This window comes from Loxodonta africana, chromosome 3 (assembly GCF_030014295.1).
Source record: "Loxodonta africana isolate mLoxAfr1 chromosome 3, mLoxAfr1.hap2, whole genome shotgun sequence".
Taxonomy (NCBI): Eukaryota; Metazoa; Chordata; class Mammalia; order Proboscidea; family Elephantidae; genus Loxodonta; species Loxodonta africana.
In genome coordinates this window covers 147,446,458-147,473,111 of record NC_087344.1, presented here as the reverse complement: position 1 = coordinate 147,473,111, position 26,654 = coordinate 147,446,458, and the positions used below count along the sequence as shown (strand labels likewise).

At 40.8% G+C, this 26,654-nt stretch overlaps 1 pseudogene; it reads left to right on the top strand.

Annotated features, from left to right (window-relative positions):
* The first annotated feature begins 2,228 nt into the window (after nucleotides 1–2,228).
* Nucleotides 2,229–26,654, top strand: part of LOC100661376 (asparagine synthetase [glutamine-hydrolyzing]-like) — a 75,354-nt pseudogene continuing 50,928 nt past the window's right edge.

The window sequence follows — 26,654 nt, the reverse complement described above, 5'->3', positions numbered from 1 at the left end:
TGTAAATATCTTAATTTCGCCTTCATATTTCAGAGAGTTTTGCTGGATATATGATCCTTGGCTGGCAGTTTTTCTCCTTCAGTGCTCTGTATATGTCATCCCACTGCCTTCTTGACCGCATGGTTTCTGCTGAGTAGTCTGAACTTATTCTTATTGATTCTCCTTTGTAGGAGACCTTTCTTTTCTCCCTGGCTGCTTTTAAAATTTTCTCTTTATCTTTGGTTTTGGCAAGTTTGATGATAATATGTCTTGGTGATTTTCTATTTGGATCAATCTTAAATGGGGTTCGATGAGCATCTTGGATAGATATCCTTTCGTCTTTCATGATGTCAGGGAAGTTTTCTGCCAGCAGATCTTCAACTGTTCTCTCTGTGTTTTCTGTCGTCCCTCCCTGTTCTGGGACTCCAGTCACACGCAAGTTATCCTTCTTGATAGAGTCCCACATGATTCTTAGGGTTTTTTCATTTTTTTTAATTCTTTTATCTGATTTTTTTTCAGCTATATTGGTGTTAATTCCCTGGTCCTTCAGATTTCCCACTCTGCATTCTAATTGCTCGAGTCTGCTCCTCTGACTTCCTATTGCGTTGTGTAATTCTGTAATTTTATTGTTAATCTTTTGGATTTCTGAATGCTGTCTGTCTATGGATTCTTGCAACTTATTAATTTTTCCGCTATGTTCTTGAATAATCTTTTTGAGTTCTTCAACTGCTTTATCAGTGTGTTCCTTGGCTTTTTCTGTAGCTTGCCTTACTTCATTTCTGAGTTCATCCCTGATGTCTTCAAGCATTCTGTAAATTAGTTTTTTATATTCTGTATCTGGTAATTCCAGGATTGTATCTTCATTTGGAAAAGATTTTGATTCTTTAGTTTGGGGGTTGTAGAAGCAGTCATGGTCTGCTTCTTTATGTGGTTTGATATTGAGTGCTGTCTCCGAGCCATCAGTAAGATATTGTAGTGATTTATTCTATATTTGCTCACCGAGTCTTATCTTGTTTTGTTTTCTTTCAATATACGTAGATGGGCTACTAAATTGCGCTGGTTTGATTGTTGTAGCCCTTGACTCACTTATGACCTATTACCAGCTGTCTTGGGCTGCTACCAGATATATATGCCTGAGTCCATTCACTATTCTTGAGTAGAATCTGATTTTGGGTCATCAAGTGTGTGATGCACACTGTCACCTATCCATCTTGAGGAGTAGTGGTGATAGTTGTGTGCACCAGATTCTAGTAGCAGCTATGGTTCACACTCCGGGGGAGGGGCAGGATGCTGACAGGCTTCCCCCAAGTGCCAGTGAGGTAGGTGTGTCTCTATTCCTAAAGCACTTTGGTGGGTGGGCTTTGCAGCTGTACCTTAGGCCCCCAATGCAAGTACCTCTACACATTGGTAGGTGTCACCCTCCTTAGACCCCTAAGGCAGGAGGCTAGGTGGTCTGGGGAGAGCTTCAGCCTTCAGTTCCCTGTTGTGGGTCAGTGAGGGCTCTGTTGAATATGCAGAGATATCAGACCTGGGAAACTTGTCTTTCCAGTAAATCTGCTAAAACAAATGCAGTCAGATCCCTATCAGAAATGCCTTTGCATTATAATAGCCACCTTGTTCCCTGTAGGGATGAAAGCAGGAGACTGTGGATCACATATGCTTGGCTGGAGCTGGTTCTGTGTTTTTAGTCCAATTAGGGAAGGATTTTTGTTCCCTGCGTTTTTTGTGGTTGCTTCTCTCAGGTCCGAAGAATGGGTTAGGAAAAGACCAAAAAAAAAAAAGGAAAAGAAAAACCGCGGAGCAGTTCTCCTTCTGGCTCAGGAAATTCCAATGTTCATGAAGCCGCCTGGGAAAGGGAGGGGAGGGTTCAGAAAAACAGGAGAGAGTAGCACCCCAGAATATAGACAAAGTTACTTATCTTGCTTGGGATGACTGTTTTATCTGAGAATCCCGAGGGGCACGTCGCCTGTGTGCGCTGGCTGGGTCGAGATTGCCCCTGAGGGTCAGGCCTGCGTCCCGTGCTTGTGCTGTCTCAGAAGCCACGGTCAGTTCCTCCGCTGCCAATCCAAAGCTCAGCGTCAAGGCTCCCCGGCTGGGACGCTGCACTCCCAGGTCCAAAAACAGTCCCTGCCTCCCGGTGACTTCTCCTCACGCCAGATGCGTCGCCACGCCACCTGCGCGGACTGGCTGGGCCCCCCCAGGTCAGTTCAGGGGGCTGGGGCTGTGCCCCGTGTTTGCACTGTCACTGGATGTCGTGCTTAGCTCCCCTGCATCCAGTCCAAAGCCCCGCGCCAAGGTTCCCCAGCTGGGACGCTGCACTGCCGGGTCCAAAGCCAGTCGCTGCCTCCCGGGACTTCTCCTCCCACCAGCCGCGTCGCCGCGCTGCCTCCACTGACCAGCTGGGCCCCCTCCTGAGGTCGGTTCAGGGAGGTAGGGCTGCGCCCCGTGTTTGTGCCGTCACAGGATGCCATGCTCAGCTCCCCTGCACCCAGTCCAAAGCCCTGCGCCAAGGTTCCCTGGCTGGGACGCTGCACTCCCGGGTCCAAAACCAGTCGCTGCCTCCCGGTGACTTCTCCTCCCGCCAGCCACGTTGCCCCGCCAACCATGCGGACCGGCTGAGCCCCCTCCCGAGGTCAGTTCAGGGGGGTAGGGCTGTGCCCCGTGTTTGCGCCGTCACCGTATGCAGTGCTCAGCTCCCCTGCACCCAGTCCAAAGCCCGGCGCCAGGGTTTCCTGACTGGGATGCTGGCTCCAGGCTCCGAAAACAGTCCCTGCTTCCCCGTAGTTGTTCGTTCTGGGTCTCTGTCACTCAAGTCAACTCTTTAGATCTGTGTTTGTCGGTCAGGGTTCGTAGATTGTCATGTATGTGATCAATTCACTTGTTTTTCCGAGTCTTTGTTGCAAGAGGGATCCGAGGTAGCGTCTACCTAGTCAGCCATCTTCTACTTGAACATTTTTAGAATTTTAATCTTATTTATCAATAGTGCTATTGAGTCTTCGTATAGCATTTTTAATGGTTGTTCTTAGGTATATACATAATTTATCACAGTCTACTGGCATTGTCATTTTGCCAGTTCAAGTTAAATGTAGGAAACTTACATCCCTTTACGCTCTTTTTAAATACAATTTTCTTAAGCATTTCTTCTTCATATATTTAGAACCACATCTCTTTACAATCTTTGTTTCAACTCTCAAATATAATTTAGGAAATTCAAGAGGAAAAGGAAAATGTGATGTATTTACCTATTAGTTTTACTCTTTCTGTTGTTCTTTCTTCCTTCTTGATGTTACAAGATTGCTTATTTTATTCTTTCCTTTCTGTTTAGAGAGCTTCCCTTAATCATTACTTTAGCATAGGTTTGCTGGCACAAATTGTGTTCGTTTTTTTTTTTTCATGTGAGAATGTCTTCATTTCTCCTTCATTCCTGAAAGATTTTTTTTGTGGATACAGAATTTTGGGTTGACGCTCTTTTCTTTAAATCCTTGAAAAACGCAACATCCTGCTGACCTCTGTGGTTTCGATGAGAAATTCACTGTCATTGTAATTGTTTTTCTATCTGTAGTTTTTTGTTGCCATCAAGTCAGCTCAGTCCATTTTAATTATCATATTTTTGAGTTCTAAAATATCCCTTTGGCTCTTCTTAATATTTTGAGACTTTCTTTTTTTCATTTTTTCACATATGTTCAGAATTGCTCACTGGAGAATTTGTATAATGGCTGCTTTAAAATCTTTGTTAGACAGTGTAACATCTTTATCATCTTGGAGTTAGTGTCTACTGATTGTCTCATTTCACTGAAATTGAGATATTCCGGTTCTTAGTATGACAAGTGATTCTGAATTGAAACCTAGTCATTTTGATTATTGTATTATAAGACTGTGTATCTTATTTATACCTTCTTTTGTAGCTGGCTTCCTCTAATATTACTGAGGCAGGGAAATAGGAGGCCACAGTCTTGCCACTATCAGGTGGAAGCTCAGGTACCATTTGGCCTCAGTTGACACTCATGCGGGGATGGGACTCCTTATTACTGTTGGATGGGGGTAGGAATTCTGGCTGCCAAATAGGCCTCCACTGATACCACCCTACCTGGAAGCATAGCAGTGCCCTATTTCTGCTCCCCATGTGGCCTCCACTGATACCATGTGGCAGGGAGGGTGGCCTCCTTACCATTGGGCAGTGGTAAAAATCCTGACTCTCTGGTAGCCCTCCTCTGACACTAGCCTAGTGGGAAAGTGTTGGTGTGCCTTGTTATAGCTCAATGAGGGGGATGTCTAAGCTTCCCACCTGGCCTTTGCCAGTGTAGGTGGGAGTGGTACCACAATTCTTTCTGAAATATTTGGCTGCAGCACAGCAGTTACTGTCTAAACATTTACCGTCTTGCTAGGCTGCTCCTTTCCTGGTCCTTTGACTAGACAGAACAGTTTTTGATGTTTTTTTTTGTTTTTGTTTTTTCTTTTGTTTTGTCTGCGTGTTAAAATTTCTGGGTTCTTGGCTTCTTCAGTTCTAAATATAGGACATATTAGGATGAAAGAAAGCCCAGGGAACTCATTGCTGTATTGTTGTTGCTCCTTGGGTCACAGTTTTCCTGGCTAGTCTACCTTCTTCTCCACCTTCAATTTTCCTATGTTTGTTTTATACATAGTGTCCAGGGTTTTTAGTTGTACTCAGTGGAAGAAACAGGGAGAAGTATACCTACACCATTTTTCCAGAAGTGGAAGTCTCCCTGTTTTGTTCAATTGAAGATTTGGAATGTTAATGAAATTGTGCTTAATAAATTTAACTTTGGAGAAAGCAAGTGCTATTAAGAAGAATAAATGGACGTTAGTCCCTGGGTGACGCAAATGGTTTGTGCTGGGCTACTAACGTAAAGGTTGGCAGTTTGAACCCATGCATTGGCACTGCAGAAGAAAGGCCTGGCAATCTGCTTTCAGAGAGATTACAGCCAAGAAAGCCCTATGAAGCAGTTCTACTCTGTAACACATTGGGTCACCATGAGTTGGAATTGACTCAATGGCAACAGGTTTTTTTTGTTGTTGTTGTTTATACAGTCAGAAAACACCAGAGATGTCCTGTATACCCCCCACAGTGCCTAACACAATGCTGAGAATATGCCGTATGCCCCAGCAAACCCTAAGGTTTAACGTGTTAGCTCCTGAATGTTCAATTATCATTCCGGTCATACTTCTTTCATCACCCTTCTATGTTAACATTTACTTTGGAGATCATCTGGAAACAAGTTCCTGGAATGCTTTGCCCAGTGGGGTTTTACCGAATATCTTTACATCTATACTCAGGCTGCAAAGTCACAATGAAAACAATAGAACCAGAATGAACCTTGGCAATTGTCTACAGACACTTGGCAACCATCCAGGGATGTTTAGTAGTCTAGCTACTTCTCCTCAACTTCCAGACAGTGTCCCCAGGGGTCCCAAGTGACATGAAGATGTAAGAGTATCGGCTAGGAGGGAGAAGGACAATTTGGGGACAATCAATAATACGGAGGTGCAGTCAGCAGACGTTAACACTCATTGTTATAAGTATTCCTATAATAACATTTCACTCTCTCACTTTTTCTCAAAGGCAGGGTTCTTCCAGCTTCTTTTTTACATCTTCCGTGTGTATTTCAGTGAAGTGATCAGAAACATGCAGTTTGGATACCGGGGCAAAGCCCCTTCTGCAGAGGCCTAGAATGTGCAACATCTGGTTTGACTATCTCTTCTGCCCAGAGAATGAAGCCTTCCTGCAACTGTTCCCTAGGATGTTAAAGCCCTGGCTTCGCTGCTAGTCCTGTGACTTGTAAAGTGTTAATTGGTATTAGCTGAAGGCAGGTCATTTTGGTCTTTGTTAACACTATGTTTCTCTTCCTTTTGACATAGAGAAAGCACTGCTATAATTGAAAGGCAGCTCCACAGCTTCCCAGGTAGGGATGAGAGAAGTATTGCTAATTCGCTCAGTGTCGCACCTGCTTTGTTCTTTGTTATACAGGGGCAGAAAGTCAAAGCTCCTAAGCACCCTGCAGGTGGAAAGAGGTGTGCCTGGTCCCAGCTGTTGCCTAGGAACCCAAGCAATCCCAGAAGGCAAAAGATAGCTCTTACCAAAAAACTTCACGATTGAGTGGAATCATTCCCTCTTTGCGATAACCAAAAAAAAAAAAGACCTAATCCCACTGCCATCAACTCCATTCCAACTCATAGCGACCCTATAACACAGAGTAGAACTGCCACATAGGGTTTCCAAGGCTCAGTTGGTGGATTTGAACTGCCAAACATTTGATTATCAGCTGAGCTTTTAACCACTACGCTACGAGGGCCCCAAGTAATATAGGAGAATGGGAGAAAGAATGAACTAGAGAGATACATTATTATTACAAGGCAGTGTTAAGAGCCCCCCCAAAAAAAAAAAAAAAAAAAAAGAGCCCAATTGAATTGAATTTAGTGATCAAGAATTTAAATAAACATGGTTGTATTTTTCTTCAGTCATGTTTAATTGCATAGGTGCAGGTTCTCAGAGAGTTGACCCAGGGTAATGTTTTTACCAGGCAATATACTACTAAGGGAGAAAGGGCTAAGGGCAAAAAATGCAACCGAGGGTCTATACCGAGTGGAAATTAAATCTGGTAAAGAGAGAAGATCCAACCATTCATTCATTCACCCATAAAAGTATTACTCAACAGCCATGATGTGACAGGTCCTATTCTAGGCCCCGAGGATATAGCTGTGAACAAGCAATGCAAGACTTTCTCCTCAGTTAACTTACACTCTGGTAAGAGAGGCAGATATATAGTAATTTCAATTATGAATAAGAGCATAAAGAAATGTAAAGGAGGGCAAGGTGATAATGATGGGGCAGGAGTGCTATTTTGACAGCCTGGCCAGCATGGCCTCTCAAAGGGGCAACATTTGAGCAGAGGACTGAATGAAGTAAGGGAACAAACGATGCAAAGTTATAGGAGCAGAGATTTCATGATGGAGTGCACAAGTATACAGGCCCTGAGGCAGTATATTGTTCTATGTGTTTGAAAAACAGCAAGGCCAGTGAAGTATCCCTGTTGCATCAGGTGAGAGAAGCTCTTGCCCTCATCCCCATGCTTTAGAAAGCTTTGCATCTCTCTCTCTTCCTTTCTCTCTCTCTCTTTCACACACATACACACAAATAAATGACAGACACAAAGATGCCTCTATCACACACTCCATCCAGATTCCAGGGAATTTGTTCTTCCTATGTCTTGTCCTATGTCCTCAAAACGAAAGGCAACTGTGCTCCAGTATGAAGGTTTGGTGTTTGCTGCACTAACACACAGCTTCAGAATGCAGTGGGTATAGTTTGAGATCTGGAAACACTATGATTTAAAAAAAAAAAAAAAACTAATTAACTTGTTGAATCCTTTCTTTCAGAAAGCATGAATACAATTGAGTCTCGCATGGTAAAGTATTGCTTCCCAGTAGTACCAAGCATCTGTGTTCTTGCCTTTCTTCCCTGGCCCATTTTCTGCCTCTGGCAGTGTTCACAAATTAGTGTGGTATCTGCAACAGTTACATATGAAGCTGAAGACCTTGTTACAGTATTAAACAATACATATTTCTCCTAAGTTTGTATATACCTAAGTCTGAATGTAACAGGTGTGAAATGTGATACTGAAAATTACACACTGAATTCTAGAATTGTGAATATTTTACATTATAAAACTATTGAATAAGATTTCATTAAATTTTGAAAAAATTAAATAAAATTTTGGCTTTATTTAATAATTTGCTTTAAAATTTTCATGCTCATTAATTATAATTTGCATTAGCCTTTTACTTTTAATAACTTTGACTATTTTAAAATTAACCTTTGAAAACATAAAAAAACTAATCTTTTCATTTTATTTTTACAAAACACTCATATGTCTGCAAAAACCCATTGCCATAGAGTAGGTTATGACTCACAGTCAAGAGTAGAACCGCTCCATAGGGTTTCCAAGGAGTGGCTGGTGGATTTGAACTGCTGACCTTTTGGTTAGCAGCCAAGCTCTTAACTACTGCGCCTCCCGAGCTTCTATACTAAATTCAGTTGTCTGATATTTAACAGACCTTCAGTTATTTAAGAACTATAATGCTGATGTTAGGTGCCATCAAGTCGATTTTCGACTCACGGAGACCCCATATGACAAAGTATAACTTCCCCATTATGGGAGCAGATCACTAGGTCTTTCTCCCACAGAGCCACTGGGTGGGTTTGAACGGCCAACCTTCTGGTTAGCAGCCAAACATTTTACCATTGTGCCACCAGGGCTCCTTATAAGGACCATAACCTTATACATATTCTTTTGCTTTTGTCATTAGAAACATATACCTGTCAAAATGAAAGACTAGAACTTATTTTACTTAACAATTTATTAGCTCAATTTATAGTTTTTAATATTTACATATACGGAATGAGATCTTTAATTTTTACTTCTTGCCTGGGCCCCATAAATGTTAAGGGTGAGTCTAGATCAATGATCCTAGAGCCTCACGAGCAAAGGGAAGAGTGGAAATAGACGTATATGGAAGGGTAGGCAAGGGCTAGTCCAGGCCATGGAACAGAGTTTGGATTTTATTCTAAGTTCCATGGGGAGCCATTAGATGGTTCTGAGCTGGGTAGAGGCCATCTAGATGCTCATTCCTATTTTGCAGGACCAATTCAACCGATTTGTTGGAAACCAAGGGATCTTCAAAGATTTCTATGCACTTCCCAACACCCCACCAACTACAAACACTAGAATGATTGATTTATGTGCTATGGAGATTCCAAATCATCTCAGACCAACCATCATGTTCAGTGAGTGGTCTGGCTAACCTAACACATTAGGCACAGCTGAAGTGCAGCAGAGCCATTTTTGGTAAAGAAGGGATTTCCCTTAACTGGGACGCAATTTCCTTCTGGGAGGCCCTGACATTGTTTATGCCGACAATAGGTAGAATGTGTTGACTTACCAGAATGACTGTATGCTATATTTAGACAGTATGTTCTCTGCAGTCAGACTGTCTGTTTTGAATCCTGGCTCTTCCACTTTCTAGATTTATGACCTTGGACAATTTACTTGACCTCTCTCTATTCCTAAGGAGGTTAATGATAGCATCTGCCTTGTAAGATTGCTTCAAAGATTCAATGAAATAAACCACACGCAAAGTTAAGAATGAGACTTAGCATATATTATTGTTGTTGTTGTGTGCTGTCAAGTCAATTCTGACTCATAGTGACCCTATATGACACAGTAGAACTTCCCCATAAGGTTTTCAAGGGTGTAGTCTTTACAAGAGCAGATTGCCAGGTTTTTTCTCTAGTGGAGTGGCTGGTGGGTTTGACCCATCAACCTTTTGGTTAGCAACTGAGTACTTAACCTTTGCACCACCAGGGCTCCTTCAGCATATATTAAGCACTTAAAAATATTAGTTATTTATCATTATTATCTTCTTTGCTATTAAATAATAAAACTGGAAAATTATCCATTAAATACTCAATTCTGTATTTCTTTTTAATCGAGTAAAATTCATGAAGGAGTGGGTTTTCCACAACTGGCAGTATTCAGACAGTTAATTATCTTTGTGGAAATTGGAGAAGTAATTATCTTTGTGGAAGCTGGAGAAGTAATCACAGTCTAAGAGGGAACTTGAACTTGAGCTCTCTTCTGTTGTTGTTAGGTTCCACTATGTTGGTTCCAACTCATAGTGACCATATGTACAACAGAATGAAACACCGTCCAGTTCTGTGCCATCCTTACAATTGTTGCTATGCTTGAGCCCATCATTGCAGTCACTGTGTCAATCCATCTCATAGAGGGTCTTCCTCTCTTTCTCTGACCCTCTGCTTTACCAAGCATGATGTCCTTCTCCAGGGATTGGTCCCTTCTGATAAAAAGTCCAAAGTATGTAAGACAAAGTCTCATCATCCTTACTTCTAAGGAGCATTCTGGCTGTACTTCTTCCAGGACAGATTTGTTCATTCTTTTGGCAATCCATGGTATATTCAATATTCTTTACCCACACCATAATTCAAAGTCATCAGTTCTTTGATCTTCCTTATTCATTGTTCAGCTTTCGCATGCATATGAGGCAATTGCAAATAGCATAGCTTGAGTTAGGCACACCTTAGTCCTCAAAATGACATCTTTGTCACTCTCTTCTAGTGTCTAGAATTCTATGATGATTCTTACTATAAATTCAACTTCCTGAAGGTACACCAGCCTTGCAGAGTTTATCATCTCAATGGAGATTATGAATGACATATGCAAAGCAGACAACAATAAAGAAGAGTGACCCTGATAGTGAGAGTTTCAGGGAAGGGTTTCCTGTGTGGGAAGCAGGCTCAAAGATTTCATGGATTAGGTGGGATTTTCATCAACTCTTATCACAGAGAGATATATTGGTTGGGTAGAGAGGAAGGGGGAAGCTGATCCAGGATGCCTGTGTCAGGGCCGCCAACCTGTCCCAACAAGTCAAAGCTTCTCATGGCCTCTCACTGCTGCTCAGGCTGCATTCAGAGCCACTCCATCCTGCAGCTCTCAGGGAAACAGAGGCCTGGGCTTTGAAAAGCATCATGGATGCTTGGCAGCCAGCAGCAGTGGGGTGAATGTGCCCTTCTGCATTCCTCCTACTGGGCTAGGGACTGCTCCTCACTGTCCATACCCCAGCGAGTTGGTCCAGTTCCATTACTGACAATGCTGCAAAGAACATTGCTACTCATTGTGTGGACCAAGGACCAGCAGCTCTGGCTAGTTAGAAATGTAGAACTTCCAGTCTGAGACCTACTGCATCATAATCTGCAGTTTAACAAGAACCCCAGGTGATTTGTATTCACATTAAAGTGTGAGAAGCACTTTTAGAACAGCGGCTCTTAAATCTGGGAGAGCTGGGAGAGGTTCCACTGGGGAAGCTGTATACTTAGGTCCTTTGTCAAGCCTACTGAATCATAGTCTCCAGAGGCGGGGTCTTGATATCTGTATTTTAAAAATATATAATTTTTTAAATTGCCCAAATTTGATAACCAGGTTTGGAAAACATTGCTTGAGGGGAAAATCCAAGTATAGTCCAGAGCTCAAAGAATAACCAATTGACACCACCTGTGTAAATTTTTTTTTTTTTAATGCTGAGCTTCAAATGTTTATGGACCCCTAAAGAAGTCACCCAATTTCCCTATCTCCCTGCCAGGGCACTCCTTGTAAGACTTGGCAAGCCCATTTTTGTCATCTGTGAAGTGAGAATGTGAAGGTGCCTACCTCATAAAAAAAAAAAAAAAAACCTCATAGAGTTGTTAAATACACACACACATTCAATGAAACAAAGCTCTTCAATTCTTGTTAATATTGAAAAATTAGACACAGTTTGTTGTTGACCTCTACTTGGAATGATCTTCCCCCAGATACCCACCTGGCTCAATCATATGCCTTCAGCCCTGCTCAAACATCATCTCGTCCTGGTCAGCCTTTCCCTGACTAACCCACATAAAATAGCACGGCTTGCCACCACCACAACCATAATCATCATCACTCCTTATCCTTTTGCCCTGCTTTTAATTCTTCTTCACAGCATTCATCATTGTCTAACATTTCAGATATTTATTTGATAACTGACTGTCTACCCCTAACTAAAATTTAAGGTCCACAAGAGAGGGACTTTGTCTTTCTCTTCCTTGTTATATCCTCATTGCTAGAACAGTGCCCAGCATATAGTAAATTAGTAAGCCAAACCGGATGCCATCGATTCTGACTCATGGTACCCCATGGGTATCAGAGTAGAACTGTACCCCATAGGGTTTCAATGGCTGATTTTTTGGAAGCAGATTGCCAGGCATTTCTTCTGAGGCATCTCTGGGTGGACTAAACTGCCAACGTTTTGGTTAGCAGCTGAGTGTTAACTGATCTCACCACACAGGGACTAAACCTACAGTGGGTATCAATAAATATTTATTGGATGATCAAATTAATGAACTCATTTGGCCACAAATATTCCTTGACTCCTTAACTGTTCCTAATTAAAAGCTAATGGGTCTCCTTATAACCCTGCTCGTGTATCACCTTCTGTGTTGTCTTAGTTATCTAGTGCTGCTGTAACAGAAAAAGCACAAGTGGGTGGCTTTAACAAACAGAAATTTATTTTCTTACAGTTTAAAACCAACCCACTGCCATCAAGTCGATTCCGACTCGTAGTGACCCTATAGGACAGGGTAGAACTTTCACCTAAGATTTATGAGGCTGTAAATCTTTACAGAAGCAGACTGCCAAGTCTTTCTCCTAAGAAGCAGCTGGTGGGTTCGAAATGTCAACCTTTTGATTAGGCTAGAAGTCCTAATTTCGGGGTGCCCGCTCTAGGGGAAGGCTCTCTCTCTCAGCTCTGGGGGAAGGTCCTTGTCTATTTTCAGCTTCCGTTCCTTGGCTCCTTGATGACCTTCATGTGGCATGACATCTATCTGCCCCCATCTGCGCTTGCTTCTCTGCGCCTAATCTGCTCTTTTTATATCTCAAAAGCGATTGGCTTAAAACATACCCTACACTGATATGGCCTCTTAACAAAGAAAAACCATGCCAAAATGGGATTATAACCAGAGGTATAGGGGCGAGGATTTACAACACGTATTTTGAGGGGACACAATTCAATCCATAACATATGTGTAGCCTTCCTGACAGACTACTCCTGCCCTAGAGAGAATTAATGATCTCCTCCTGTGTCCCCCTCCTCTGTGCTTCCTTTGTACTTTACATATTCTTTCCTCCTATTGTTCATGAGTCATTATGTCTTTCTCAGCTTCTCTACAGTCTGTGAGCTCCTCAGGAACGGGGATCGTTTCTACCTCATCTTTATGTCACCAGTCTTAGTGTTTATTGAACGAAAAATGAGAGTGAATTTTTCCACCACAAAAGATGAATGGCATACACATACTCAACAAAAGGGTTTTTCTGATTCCAGCAATGTAGGCACGGGAGAAAGAAAGGAAACAAAACAAAACAGATCTTCTTAAAGGGCTGTTGGCTCCCTGAATCCACAATCCTAGATCACATCCCTCTATCAAGATCAGAGTGAAAGCCCATCGCCTTAATCATGAAGAGTGATTCCAGTAAGCTTAGAGCAGGGCAGGAGAGCCCTGGTTCTGCCAAGAGGACAGCTAAGTCCACAATCAAAGAGAGGCCAACAGAATGGTTCCCAAAGCAGTATTGTAGCCCTTCAGTCTCTGGTATAAGAGGACCAACTGAACCGCATCAATCTTTCAGCAGGTCTACTGTTCAATCTGTGAGGAGAAACACGCAAAGTGCATTTATTTCCAAGTGCCCAAGCTGGTGCACTGAATAATAAAGAAAAGGAAAAAGGAGACAGAGAATTCAATTGCTCATTGCTGGCAAAGCTGTTCAGCACTTGCAGCAACGGCCCCTCTACCAGTTCTCACCTGGCACTCTCTCTGGCTCAGGAAGCTTGCTTTCCACAGGGGCTGCTGGTTCTGGCAAGATGGTGCAGTATACCCTCGCCTTCACACATTCTTGAATGTCAATTCAAAGTCTTACATTTCAGCATTTGGAAGGCTTAGTGAAAATCTAATTATGCTGTTTTGAAAGTTGACTTTACTAAATTTCTTTTTTGTTTCAAAATCTAGAGTTTCCTTTTCCTTCTCCTTAAAATTTTGCTTTTAGTACACTCAAAAAGTCTTCTGCATTTTTACTAAAAGATTTATATTAAATGGATTGTCTTACATAAGATGAAAGCTGCTTCCCTGGTTTTTTCGTGCAGTCAGTTACTTCCTGGGTAGATCTCGGTGCAGGACACCTCTATAGGAACAGACAATTTGAGGTTTCTTTCCAGTGGGGGAGACATTCTAGTGCAGGGAAATAAAGATACGCTGATACAGCTGTGATGGAGAATCTACTTAGCCCATGAAAACTAAGGTAAAGAAATGCACATTGTCTGATGATTAATCTGAAAACTGCACCCAATTGCTGGGCTTCTGCTGTTTATATACGTGCCACACATAAATATTTTCTATCTGGTCATCACTAAACAACTCCCAAGTGCAGGTCACAAAATAAACCAGTTTCAAGGCTGGGTAGGGAGAGACAGTCTCAGCCCCAGTTGCTTGCGAGTGATCTGATGAACATTCAGTCGCTGCTTCCCTTTTTAATTAATTTTGATGGGCTATTGATGTACCACAACTGTTTGTCCTAATAATGAGCTCCAAAATTAGAACGGCTGCAACCCACTTAGACAGCTGCCACGGAAAATAAGCATTTGAAAATGCTCTTGGTCAAGGCAATGGGGGTAGAAAAGGCTATAGCTCAGCAGCAAATTCACATGATTATGTCACATGAGTTTAATTTTTCCTTTTCAAGGCTAGTTAGCATACCGTCAGGGATGACTGCAAGAACCATTACTAGCTGGAGAGTTAAGACTGCTCCTTCATATCAGTATAGCAAGGATAAACATGCAACCCGAAGTGTGCTAATTGTGGAGTCGATACAGCAACAGGCATTGAACAATTTAGGTCAGTTCCTTGCAATGTTTAATTAGACTAATATATCTGTTTGCAATTAATAGCAGATGTGACAAGCTAATGTGTCCATGTACAGACAAATTAACCTCTGCCCATCAGCTGCTGGGATTTGTGAGAAAGCTGCTAAGTTTTGCTTCTATTCATCTGAATTGATATAAAACTGGGGGATAATGATAAACAGAAATATTAATAGAATCGACACTTCCCATGAAGCACTGTCCACAGGAAACCATTTTTTCAGGCAGGCTGTCATACTCTAACAACTACAATAAGAATGAACAATTCTTTCACCCTTTACATTTTATAAAGTGTGGTCACATATACTTTTAGTTAGTTGGTAATAGAAATGATTCTGTAAGTTTTCAACTATTGTAAAAGAGGCCTACATCTACTTCTAATGCAGCTGAGGCTGAAGTCATTGCAATTGGGCGTTATGTCCTCTAAATAGCGATTTCCGTACTGAACTTGGAAGCAAAGCCCACTTCTTTACTTCAGTTAATTGCCGTTGCCCAATTCTAAGGGCAGAACTCAGGGAACAAGACAAATCTTCTTCATAGGACAAAACTTTGGAAAGACAGGATTTCTGGGTGTTGGTTTTGTTTGGTTGGGAAGAAGGTCAGTGGCAGGACCCAACAACCATTCATTGCTACTGCTCTCAGCCTCCCTTCAGAAAAGTCTTCGGCCTTCAGAAGAGTCTATGGGGTAAATGCCTAGATTGTCCCAGAGCTGAGCTATCTAGCCTTTGGGGTAAGAGAAGAATTAGGTCTTGATTCTTGATCTCTGGGCCTATAATTGCAAGGAGCCCAAAGTAGTTGCATCATTATTGTTGTTGTTAGTTACCTTTGAGTTGATTCCAACTTGCAGGGACAATGGACCTGGGTCGTAGAGTCTCTCAAAGATGTGACACAGAGCAATCCTTTGTACCTGGTGAGCTGAGCCTAGCTCCTGCAGTCCCACTGGTATCTCTCATCCGTCTCCATCTAATTTAGTAGAAAACGGGGAGGGGGCCAACAGGGAGATGGTGTAGGACACAGCCCTTTTACATTTCCACAGAATCCAATGACATAGTCCTACTCCACTGTACAGTGTTGATATGGACAGATATTCAAAGTCAGCCATGTAGAAGCTTACTTTAGTGTTGGAAACTCCCACAAGTCAAAACTCCTGCCAAGAAAAGAAGCCCAGCTTGAGACATTAAAAACTTCAGAGGAATAGGGGGAAGGGTGAGTGCAAAAAGGATAAATCCCCTGGGAATATTTAGTCTCAAGAAGAGAAAGAAGTGGGTCATTTAATGTCTCCTTAAATACAGGAATGATTGTTATTCAGAAGCTGTATCTAGATGTATGAACATTTCTCTGCTAAAGCTGGAACAGGGAACAACAGGCTTTAGCTAGAGAAGGAAAGGATATATATGTATAAGGAGGGGCTTTTTTTTTTTTTTTCCTGCCACTTGTGGTTATAAAGCATTATAATGGGATACTAGAAAAAAAAAGAGCCTATCAAATCCACTTCCCCACAGAATTTTAAGAACACAACAGACACCTCTTGGTAAAAATGGTTTAGATAAAACCTCCCTGGAGGTTGGAGGATAGCTCAGATGACTTCTCAGGGGTCCTTTCAGCCCTATGTGTTTATCATTTTAAAACTGGACTACAGTGCTCGTTCAGATCATCCCTATCTGGTAAACCAGAAGCTATATCATTCCTTCTCCCCACCCCCCCAGCCCCCATCCAATCAGATTTTCTCTGTTTATACCTGGCTTTGCTGATGCCTACTTGACTCCTGCTCTTTGGACATTGTGCTCGCTCTGTTGTGGCATGCTACGAAGCACACAGACACTATCAAAGATGGATGTGACATTTGCAAGGACAGAGAAAAGTTGGTCTCTCAGTACATTGTGTAAAGGCACTGTAGGCTCTCAGCACTTGGAAATACACTCTCTAACAAAACAAACCCTATTTAAGATTTTTTTTTTTTTTTGCATTGGTTTAAATCTCGGTTCAAGATTTTAAAACATCTTACTTTTATGGGGGGAATCTCATATCATATTCCATTATAGGTTGGTTTTCCTCTGACCTGGTGTCCCTTTGAAGTCACATATCCCATTTACTAATTGTATCATCTTGAGTGTCTGGTGCTGGAGGAGACCTGAGGTGGCTGTAGTGGGCTTTGTCCTCTGTCACACAAGGCAAACTTGAGAGCACGTGAAGGATGCTTCACGGTGTGAAGGGCTCTTCTGAAACCCTGCACTTTTCCAGTTCCAGATGGTCACCTGTCTTCTCTAATGTGGAGTTTAACAAATGTATGTTGGCTTTCCAGGGCAAACCCTAATAAGAGTAGGCTGAAATTTAACGGTCTGGGATTTATAAGGCCAAGAAATTTGTTTAGGTTATCTGAGAATTATTCAGTCAAGGTCATTGGAAAATAACTCAGTATCTAAGCTGACTGCCAACAGGAGAAACTCTACTATATTAAGCAGAAGCAATGAAACCATTAGCTTTAAGTTTAAATGAAACCATTCACATCCAAGATGCATTGTATTTATATGCATAACATTGCATGCACAAATAAACGAGTTCATAAAATGTCACACTTTTATTTATGGAGTAGTAGATAAAAACTTCAGTCCATATACTCATGCATGCAAGAAATATCTTTTTTTAAAAAATATATTTCTACTCATTTTTATTTTCAGCCTTATTTGGTAAGGCATGGGATACAAAATCTTGGGCTAGTCAAGGTCTTTCCCTGTGTTTTCTTGGGAGAACAGGAGTTCCAGGAGACTTACGGGATGTCAAATCATCAGCTAGGAGAGAGCATGTGGTCCTCAGTATCATCTAGTATCCATGCAGGCATCCACTGGCATGTCTGCTGTCCCATCCAGCCTTGGGTCATCAGTGCATGCATGTCACTACAGCATCCTCCTGGTCCCCACTACAAAGCTTCTTCAGGTCTCTCAACCACCACTTACTTCTTGGTGAATAGGGGAGATTATTATACTACCCCTATTCTCTGCTGAGGACTCAGAATTGCTTCCGGTCCCCTTGCATTGACAGGGCTGGCTACATAATTTTTGGGGCCTAATGCAACATGACTATAGGGTTGCTATGAGTAGGAACTGGCTCAATGGCAAGGGGCTTGGTTTGGCTTTTTCAATGCAACATGAAAATGGGGAGACCATCGTTCAAAAATTATTAAGAATTTCAAGATGGCAACAGGGCAGCATTCAACCAAGCACTGAACCTGTGTGACTCCACAGGTCGCATGCTTATGAAGCAGGCCCTGTGTGTGGAGACACCTACTCCTTCTGCTCAAACACCATGCTGAATGTCAGCATTAACAAGATGCGTATTCCTAACCCAGAGTCCCTGGCTGGTGCAAACAGTTAACACACTTGGATGCTAACTGAAAGGTTGGGTTTTGAGTCCACCCCAAGAATCCTTAGAGGAAAGGCCTGGCAATCTACTAATTGATTTGACAGCAAGTGGAGTTTTTTTGTTTTTTGCTCCTAAGGCAAGCATAGGACACTCTATTCTCAGTAACTCAAGCCTATCTGGAGATTCCGTCTCTCCACCAGCACCAGCCTGGGATGGAGGTGGTTGACGCACAGGACACAGGGCCCCTCTTTCAGGCCCATGAGCCCAAGCTGCTTTCTTTACCTTTCCATCTTTCTCCCTCCACATGAACCCTCCTGTGGACTCCATTGAGTCTAGGAGAGTGACAGTCTGGCTCTTTTCTATTCTTTTCAATATAGTGTTCATGGGGGGGTATTCTTTTATGCCCTGTGATCTTTAGGGCTTAGACTTTTGAAACAAAACAAAAAAGAACAGGCTGTCTTGACTCAAAGGTCTTTTCTTTCAATACTATCATATCTGCTATTTGCTGTGAAAACCTATTTTGAAACCTGATAGCCCTGTTTGACTCCCTTCTCTGTCTTTCTACTGTAGCATCCCTTGCTGAAGTCTGTCAGCATCTAAACACTCCAGTTGCTTGAGCTAATGGGAAAGAGGCAAAGGTAACAGAAATGGGGGCGTGGGGGGTGATGGAAAGGGAAGCAACTATTAGTCTTCAGTTTACAAATAAGAGAGGTTAAGCATGTTAAGCAACGTCACACAAATAATTAAGTGGTAGAGCTGGGTGGGATTTCAGCCTACGTGTTTTAGCTCCTGATTCTGAAATCTTAATCATAATGCTATACTGCCTCTTATAGCATGCACTAATACATGGCAGTTTCACTATTTATTATGATGATAAACTACCGATAATTGGTTCCTCGGGTTTCCCAGAAACAAAAGCATATGTAGGCCATCAAATATATTTAAGGTACAAGAAGGGAAATTTTGTCTAGCTTGACATTTATTAGCTTGTCACTGATTTTTAACAAAACATTAAAGCAATAGTAAAAAGTAGTGACCAATAGGAGCTAAGGTGGGTTCTCTCATTTCCTTTCTTGACAGGGGCAGACAGATCACGGAATAATATAGATAAGAGATATCGACCATTATATTCAATCAAGATCCTGCATCTGTAAATTTGTTTTCAGTTTCTAAGTGACATGAATAAAAGTCTAGCAGTAGTCTTCAGACTTTATGCTTCTCTAAGGCCACAGAACTTGAAGGAGAATCTCACAATGTACACAGTTTTATAGTCTGTCAAACACTACTCAAAGTACTTGACATTAACTTGCCCAAGGTCATACAGCTAGAAAAGAACCCAGACTGCCTGGCTCCAGAATCTACTCTCTTAAAGCAACTAGTAAATCATTTTGTTTGTTTGAAATGTGTCTTTTTATTTTTAGGTGACATTTTATCCTCTTGATCTTTAAAGTAATGCAATCTACTAGATAAGAATACAGAGAAATTTTTATAATTTTAGGATGGGTTGTCTTTCCTAAACAAGACAAAGAAGCTTTGACCCATTAAAAAAAAAAAAAGATGGACATAGTGATTACATAAAAATTTAAACCTTATAGGGAATCACAAGTCAAGTTAGAAGACAAGAGACAACGTTGGAGACTATCATAAATAGTCAGAGATAAAAATCTATAATATATAAAGAAATCCCATAGGTTAATAAGAAAAGGGTGAAGAATAGAAAAATTGGCAAATAATATTAAAAGGCAAGTCAAAAAAAAAAAAAAAGAAAGAAAGAAATGACCAGTATCATATGCTCAATCTCATTAACAACCAAGGAAATAATAGTGAAAATAATAATGAGACACCACTTTGTGTTCACTGGATTATCAAAAAGATTAAAAATGTGGAGGCAGAGCCAAGATAGTGGAATAGACAGACGCTTCCACCGAGCCCTCTTTACAACAAAGACCCCCTAAAAAAGTGAAACGAGCATATTTGTGACAAGCTGGGAGCCCTGAGCTTCAAAGGCAAGCTTAGAAAATGAACTGAGGGGCAGGGGAAGGAAGAGACAGTTCAGAAGAGGAGAGGAGTTACCAGACCTGAATCACAGGGAGCCCTCAGGCACCATTCCGGGAGCGGAGGCGGCAGGGTGGTACAAGGGTTCGGCGGCAGTTTGCTCAGGGAGAAGCAGCCAGCCGCACAGCTTACTCACAACTACGGAACCTGAGGAGAATGGCGCTCTCAGCAAAAGCTAAGTACTTGCATATATTTTAACGCGTCCCCCCTGCCCCACCCCAAGCTGGCTTCAGTGGCTGAATTCCCTGGGCCTGAGATACGCATTGTTAAGCACCTACAGCCATCAGCCCGACCTTGGGAAAGGAAAAAATTTGCATTTGGGGGGAAAAGATAATTTGCTAGCTCCGCTAACCAGGGGAGCTCAGGACAGAAGCAGCTCCTGTCCAGGCATAAATGGTCCATGGACTTTGAGCACCTTTCCCTTCTGCTTGGACCTGTGTGGGCCTATTTTGGGAGAATAGGCCCTTGTTGGCAGACTCCAACCATTTCAGCTGTGCGGTGGAGAGGTGGGTGTTTGATGTTTGACATTACTTTGCCTATTTAACAAAGTCCTAACCTAACCACATCAGGGACCTAAAGACTGGTAGCTCTACTCAGGCCACCCAGCCACCTGTGACAGAGGTCCAAAGATAACTGGTACCTCCCAGTCCTTACAACAAAAAACTTTGGGTGCCCATGGTCCCTCTGCAGAGCCCACCGACCTGCATGCTGTAGGGAACAGCGACGCACATTCCTTAGAGACACTCGGGAGTCAGTTCTCTGCACCCTGTCTTGTTCAGAGCATGACCCCCTGCTGCAATCAGATACTGGTATATACACTAATCACCCCTGCCCCTCTAAGACTATAAGACAGAGCCTGTACCACACACTTGATGATCAGCTACCTGGAAACCTGAGCTGAATTCATACAAGAAAACTGAATGGACTCCTGGACTGATAGACCTGATAACAGCTCTAGCCAGCTGGGGACAGGATGTCAGAGCTCCAAGGGCAAAAATAATCAAGCTAACTCACTCAAGCAACCCATAGGGGTATACCAAAACAAAACAAAGCGAGAAGCTACGACACAGTAAGCCAGCATAAACTAATACAATAACTTATTGATGGCTTGGAGACAACAGTCAATATCCAGTCACATAAAGAAACAGACCATGATCATCTCAAGAGGCTTTCAAAACAAAGAATCCAGGGATCTTCTAGATGAAAGTGCATTCCTGGAATTACCAGATGCAGAATACAAAAGTTTAATATACAGAACCCTTCAAGACATCAGGGAGGAAATGAGACAATATGCAGAACAAGCCAAGGAACACACTGATAAAGCAACTGAAGAAATCACAAAGATTATTCAAGAACATAATGAAAAGTTTAATAAGCTGGAAAAATCCATAGAGAGGCAGCAATCAGAAATTCAGAAGATTAACAATAAAATTACAGAATTAGACAACTCAAAAGAAAGTCTGAGGAGCAGAATTGAGCAAGTAGAAGCCAGAATTTCTGAACCTGAAGATAAATCACTTGGCACTAATATATTTGAAGAAAAATCAAATAAAAGAATTAAAAAAATGAAGAAACCTTAAAAATCCTGTGGGACTCTATTAAGACAAATAACTTACAAGTGATTGGAGTACCAGACAGGGAGGGATAACAGAAAATACAGAGAAAATTGTTGAAGATTTGTTGGCAGAAAACTTCCCTGATATAGTGAAAGATGAGAAGGTATCTATCCAAGATGCTCATCTAACTCCACATAAGGTAGATCTTAAAAGAAAGTCACCAAGACATATTATAATCAAACTTGCCAAAACCAAAGATAAAGACAGAATTATAAGAGCAGTGAGGGATAAATGAAAAGTCACCTACAAAGGAGAGCCAATAAGAATAAGCTCGGACTACTCGGCAGAAACCATGCCGGCAAGAAGGCAATGGGATGACATATTTTAAAAATTGAAGGAAAAAAATTGCCTGCCAAGAGTCATACATTCATCAAAACTTTCTCTTAAATATGAAGGTGAAATTAAGACATTTCCAGATAAACACAAGTTAAGGGAATTCATAAAAACCAAACCAAACCTACAAGAAATACTAAAGGGAGTTCTTTGGTTAGAATATCAATAATATGAGGTACAACCCAAGACGAACAGTGGGCAGAGGAACCAGAAGTCAATCCAGAGAGGGAAATCCAAAAAAACAAAGTAAGGTATAAAAAAAAGCTCAAAAAAGGGTAACAGTGATGTTATTATATAAAAGAAGACAACATTAAAATAATAAACAGGGACTAAGAAATGTAATCATACACCTCCCATATGGAGAGGAAGGTAAGGTGATACAAAGAAATAAAACTTAGGTTTAAATTTAGAAAAATAGGGGTAAATAATAAGGTAACCACAAAGGGGACAAACTATCCTACTCATCAAAATAAAATACAAGAAAAGAAAAGAGATTCAGCAGAAACAAAATCAATAACAGCAAATACAAGTAAAGGACAACATATAAAGAAAATCTACTCAGCACATAAAATTAAGAGGGAAAAAGAGCTGCCGAAAACCCACAAAAAAAGACATCAAAATGATAGCATTAAATTTATACCTATCCATAATTACCCTGAATGAAATGGACTAAATGCACCAATAAGGAGACAGAGAGTGGCAAAAATGGATTAAAAAACAAGATCTGTTTATATGTTGCCTACAAGAGACACACCCTAGACTTAGAGAACAAACAAAGTAAAACTCAAAGGACGGAAAAAATGTATCAAGCAAACAACAAGCAAAAAAGAGCCAGAGTGGCAATATTAATTTCTGACAAAATAGACTTTAAAGTTAAATCCATCAGAAAGGATAAGGAAGGACACTATATGATGATTAAAGGGACAATACACCAAGAAGATATAACCATATTAAATATTTATGCACCCAGTGATAGGACTGCAAATACATAAAACAAACTCTATTAGCATTGAAAAGTGAGACAGACAGCTCCACAATAATAGTAGGAGACGTCAACACACCACTTTCGGTGAAGGACAAGACATCCAGAAAGAAGCTCAATAAAGACACGGAAGATCTAAATGCCAAAATCAACCAACTTTACCTCGTAGACATATACAGAACATTCCACCCAACAGCAACTAAGTATGCTTTCTTTTGTAGTGTACCTGGAACATTCTCTAGAATAGACCACATATTAGGTCATAAAGCAAGCCTTAGCAGAATCCAAAACATTGAAATATTACGAAGCTTCTTCTCTGACCATAAGGCCATAAAAGTGGAAATCAATAACAGGAAAAGCAGGGAAAAGAAATCAAACACTTAGAAACTGAACAATACCCTGCTCAAAGAAGACTGCATTATAGAAGACATTAAGGATGGAATAAAGAAATTCAGAGAATCCAATAAGAATGAAAACACTTCCTATCAGAAACTTTGGGACTCAGCAAAAGCAGTGCTCAGAGGCCAATTTATATCAATAAATGCACACATAAAAAAGAAGAAAGGGCCAAAATCAAAGAACTATCGCTACAACTTGAACAAATACAAAGAGAGCAACAAAAGAAACCCACAGGCACCAGAAGAAAACAAATAATAAAAATTATAGCTGAACTAAATGAAATAGAAAACAGAAAAACAGAAAAACGATTGAAAGAATTAACAAGACCAAAAGATGGTTTTTTAAAAAAATCAACAAAATTGATAAACCACTGGCCAAAATGACAAAAGAAAAACAGGAGAGGAAGCAAATAGCCTGAATAAGAAATGACATGGGCGATATTACAACAGATCCAACTGAAACACACTACCTAACTAAACTAACACAAACAGAGGTAGAACAACTAAATAGACCCAGAACAAAAGAAGAGATTGAAAAGGTAATCAAAAAACTCCCAACAAAAAAAAAAAAAAACTCTGGTCCGGATGGCTTCACTGCAAGAGTTCTACCAAACTTTCAGAGGAGAGTTAACACACTACTACTAAAGGTATTTCAGAGCATAGAAAAGGACGGAATACTACCAAACTCATTCTGTGAAGCCAGCATATCCCTGATACCAAAACCAGGTAAAGACACCAAAAGAAAAGAAAATTATAGACCTATATCCCTTGTGAATGTAGTTGTAAATATCCTCAACAAAATTCTAGCCAATAGAATTCAACAACACATGAAAAAAATAATTCACCATGACCAAGTGGGATTCATACCAGGTATGCAGGGATGGTTCAACATTAGAAAAACAATTAATGTAATCCACCACTTAAATAAAACAAAAGACAAGAATCACATGATTTTATCAATTGATGCAGAAAAGGCATTTGACAAAGTTCAACACCCATTCATGATAAAAAAAACCTCTCAGCAAAATAGGAATAGAAGGAAAATTCCTCAGCATGATAAAGGGCATTTATACAAAGCCAACAGCCAACATCACCCTAAATGGAGAGAGCCAGAAAGCACTCCCATTGAGATCGGGAACCAGACAAGGATGCCCTTTATCACCACTCTTATTCAACATTGTGGTTGATGTCCCAGCCAGAGCAATTAGGCTAGATAAAGAAATAACGGGCATCCAGATTGGCAAGGAAGAAGTAAAAGTATCTCTATTTGCAGATGACATGATCTTATACACAGAAAACCCTAAGGAATCCTCAAGAAAACTACTGAAACTAATAGAAGAGTTCAGCAGAGTATCGGGACACAAGATAAGCACACAAAAATCGGTTGGATTCCTCTACACCAACAAAAAGAACATCGAAGAGGAAATCACCAAATCAATGCCATTTACAGTAGCCCCAAGAATATAAAATACTTAGGAATAAATCTTACCAGAGCTGTAAAAGACTTATGCAAAGAAAACTACAGTACACTTCTGCAAGAAACCAAAAGACACCTACATTAAGTGGAAAAACGTACCTTGCTCACGGATAGGAGGACTTAACATTATAAAAATGTTTTTTTATTCTACCAAAAGTGATGTATACATTTAATGCAATTCCGATCCAAATATCAACGACATTCTTTAATGAGATGGAGAAACAAATGACCAACTTCATATGAAAGGGAAAGAGGCCATGGATAAATAAGGCACTACTGAAAAACAACAAAGTGGGAGGCCTTGCTTTACCTGATTTTAGAACCTATTATACTGCCACAGTAGTCAAAACAGCTTGGTACCGGTACAACAACAGATACATGGACCAATGGAAAAGAATTGAGAATCCAGACATAAATCCATCCACATATGAGCAGTTGATATTTGACAAAGGCGCCAAAACAGTTAAATGGGGGAAAAGACAGTCTTTTTAACAAACGGTGCTGGCATAACTGGATATCCATCTGCAAAAAAATGAAACAACACCCATACCTCACTCCATACACAAAAACGAGCTCAAAATGGATCAAAGACCTAAAAATAAAATCTGAAATGATAAAGATCATGGAAGAAAAAATAGGGACAACGTTAGGAGTCCTAATACATGGCATAAATAGTATAAAAAACATTATTAAGAAAGCAGAAGAAAAACTAGATAACTGGGAGCTCCTAAAAATCAAACACCTGTGCTCATCCAAAGACTTCACCAAAAGAGTAAAAAGACCATCTACGGATTGGGAAAAAATTTTCAGCTATGACATTTCCGATCAGCACCTGATCTCTAAAATCTACATGATACTGCAAAAACTGAACTGCAAAAAGACAACCCTATTAAAAAATGGGCAAAAGATATGAAGAGACACTTCACTAAAGAAGATATTCAGGTAGCTAACAGATACATGAGGAAATGTTCACAATCATTAGCCATTAGAGAAATGCAAATCAAAACTACAATGAGATTTCATCTCACTCCAACAAGGCTGGCATTAATCCAAAAAACACAAAATAATAAATGTTGGAGAGGCTGTGGAGAGATTGGAACATTTATACACTGCTGGCGGGAATGTAAAATGGCACAACCACTTTGGAAATTGATTTGGCGCTTCCTTATTTTTAAAAAGCTAGAAATAGAACTACCATTAGATCCAGCAATCCCACCCCTTGGAATACATCCTAGAGAAATAAGAGGCTTTACACAAACAGATAATATGCACACCCATGTTTATTGCAGCACTGTTTACAATAGCAAAAAGATAGAAGCAACCAAGGTGCCCATCAATGGATGAATGGATAAATAAATTATGGTAAATTCACACAATGGAATACTACGCATCGATAAAGAACAGTGAGGAATCTGTGAAAGTTTCTTAACATGGAGGAACCTGGAAGGCATTATGCTGAGTGAAATTAGTCAGTTGCAAAAGGACAAATATTGTATAAGACCACTATTATAAGAACTTGAGAAATAGTTTAAACTGAGAAGAAAACATTCTTTTGTGGTAATGAGAGGAGGGAGGGAGGGAGGGTGGGGGAGGGGTATTCACTAATTAGATGGTAGATAAGAACTACTTTAGGTGAAGGGAAAGACAGCACACAATACAGGGGAGGTCAGCACAACTGGACTAAACCAAAAGCAAAGAAGTTTCCTGAATAAACTGAATGCTTCAACGGTCAGTGTAGCAGGGGCAGGGGCATGGGGACCATGATTTCAGGGGACATCTAACTCAATTGGCGTAATAAAATCTATTAAGAAAACATTCTGCATCCCACTTTGAAGAGTGGCATCTGGGGTCTTAAACACTAGCAAGCAGCCATCTAAGATGCACTAATTGGTCTCAACCCACCTGGATCAAAGGAGAATGAAGAACACCAAGGACATCGG